This window comes from Schistocerca americana, chromosome 7 (assembly GCF_021461395.2).
Source record: "Schistocerca americana isolate TAMUIC-IGC-003095 chromosome 7, iqSchAmer2.1, whole genome shotgun sequence".
NCBI lineage: Eukaryota > Metazoa > Arthropoda > Insecta > Orthoptera > Acrididae > Schistocerca > Schistocerca americana.
In genome coordinates, this window is record NC_060125.1 from 472,662,670 (window position 1) to 472,665,346 (window position 2,677).

At 46.9% G+C, this 2,677-nt stretch overlaps 1 non-coding gene across 1 annotated transcript; it reads right to left on the minus strand.

The window, feature by feature from the left end:
* Positions 1-594: 594 nt before the first annotated feature.
* Positions 595-671, minus strand: Trnat-ugu. Its single transcript has one exon. It is a non-coding gene; the product is annotated as a tRNA-Thr (tRNA).
* Between the last annotated feature and the right edge of the window lie 2,006 nt (positions 672-2,677).

The following is a 2,677-nucleotide window of genomic DNA, read 5'->3' on the forward strand; positions in this document are numbered from 1 at the left end:
GGTTGGCGTGCGGCCGCCGTCAGCACGGCGCTGCCGCCAGCGGCCGCTTCCGGGGCGCTTCTGGTCGCCGCATTCACTACGTTCTCCACGTAGCAGCTGCCGCTCTACTGCTCCACAGCTGTGTACTTAATTGATGAATAACATTACTTGCTGAACAATTCTTTATTTTACTACGCAACCTGTTTCGCGTTTTATATTTAAGCTCTTTTTTAGTCGAATCACACTGAGATAGTAAATGAAATCAAACGTTTTACCAACTGGCTGCAGAACGTAGAAGACATGGTCGGGTGTCAATGTAACTTCGCACGCGTACTCACACCATCGACGGTTATGTAAATGATTATAGACTTGCAATCGTCTGTGACAGAATGCCCACCCGAGTTCATGGGACATTTACGAGGCGTGAACGTCAATCGTCACTGAAAGACACTGAGATGCCACAATCTCGAATGAGAATAGATGAAGATAGTAACTGTTCTCGAAGGAACAGATACCATTGATGACCGTGCAGCTTCTCTAGAATAAATGATAATTGAAACCATCAGCTGCCGACAGGTGGTGTTGATATACCTCGATGGGACAGCTGAAAATGTGTGCACCGACCGGGACTCGAACCCGGGATCTCCTGCTTACATGGCAGACGCTCTGTCCATCTGAGCCACCGAGGACGCAGATGAATAGTGCTTCCCGTGGGACCCACATTTCCACCTGCCCACGATCTACATACGTAATGTTCCTAATTGATATTTGCCCATCCACCTGTTTGCTCGCGCACACTAAGGTGACGATTCTCGTAAGAGTTCGGGCAACCTGTGCGCATTCGCACAAACGAAGGAACATTACGTATGTAGATTGTTGACAGTTGAGAATGTGGGTCTCACGGGAAGCGTGCTAGGGATAAGTCCCTACAGTCGCGCTATTCAACTCTGTCCTCGGTGGCTCAGATGGATGGAGCGTTTGCCACGAAATCAGGAGATCCCGGGTTCGAGTCCCGGTCGGGGCACCCATTTTCAGCTGTTCCGTCGACGTATATCAACAACACCTGTAGGCAGCTGAGGGGTTAAATTAATTATCATTCGAATGAGAACGTTATCAGCACCTGGCAAAGTTTACAAGGGCGTCACTGTGGGCCTCCATTTGGTCAGCTGGTCGGAAAGTTCAAAATAGAGGTTCATGAGACTTTTGGCATGACAGTGGACCGAGGTTGGACTCCATGGTAACTTTGGAATCGGCATACTCCTGAAGGCTCCAGTCGACCACGTGTGACCACCAGAAGGAAGATCGACACATTTTGCACAAAGGACACCGTAACCTGTTCACACCTGCACCTCTCACCCGAGAGTAACTAATGGACTCCCTGAAACATACAGCGTTATCCCACACCAATCCTCGGAGGCTACCAGCGCCGGACTAGGGAATTACCGTCCTGTGTGTTGGCTGCCATCAACACTAGAGGAGTGACTACTGAGTTTGGAAGCATGAAGTTTCCAACCAAATCACTGCATGCACGCAGACCAGAGCAGGTGCAACGTCATACTGGTAAGTGGGGCCATACCACCAGGTTCTTCTTAAATCTGTAATCACTGAAATAACACCCCATACCGTCTTAACCCAGAATGTTTCATTTCGCGTCCTTCTCTCCTTACCGGTTCCACATTTTTTTGCGGCAATGTAGAGTGACACATTGAACGCTAAGCGCACAAAATGATCGTCAAATCCAGCCTTTAAAAAGCTACGTAGAAAAGAGAAAAGGTATGTGTCGCCAAACCAACACTTCGGTAAATTTCAACCCAATCATGTCGCAATCAGACCGAAATTCCACAAATATATACAAAATTTCCAAGTACTCAGGAGTCAACATAGATCCTGATCACCACTTTTCTAAACTGGAACATTTTCAGTATCACTTTATCCGTTTGGTCGTTTAATAGTCGGTAGTTATGAATATTATTTGTGATAGTAAAAATTTGTGTACTGCCAACTAACATTGTAAATTTAATAAAAGTTCATCGGATTACACGTATTTTTCCCATTACATCAACTGTAATATAAATAGTAAAGAAAATGACTGTTAGAAATAAAAAAAACTGACGAGCGGGACTCCATCCAGCGATTAAAGAGCTTGAACGCTAACCACTTTTTTTCCGTTGCGTTTGGTCTGGGCTGTCACAAGACAGCCGCTCAAGTTGATCGTTCTTTCTTTACTCAGTTTTTTATTACAGGGGGTCCTCTGACCGAACACGCTGAGCCACCGTGCCGGCATCCACTCGGCTGCCGGCGCTTCGTGGTGAAAATGGCCACTTACAGGTACATATTTGACGGCCGAAATTATCTTGCGATTTTATCAATAACGCTTGATAAGTACGCGCTACTGCTTACACATTTTGCCGTCCTCATGGAGTACTACGAGTGTACGAAGTCTGCAGTAAACCCGCGTTTCAAACGTCGTGGACTCCCCTTGCGTGCCAGCAGCGTTCAGCAGACGCTGACGGTCAGCCATCGAAGTCTTACCCAAGCCTGGCTCCACTTAGCTCCGGTGGTTTGCCAGGAAGCTGTGTGACCACTGTCTCAAGACGGCTGGAGTAACTCAGCAACATCTGGATGACTTTCAACCAAATTTAGTACATGCGTGTCTTATTATTAGTATACAAATTCGATGGGAGTGTGACACCCATAG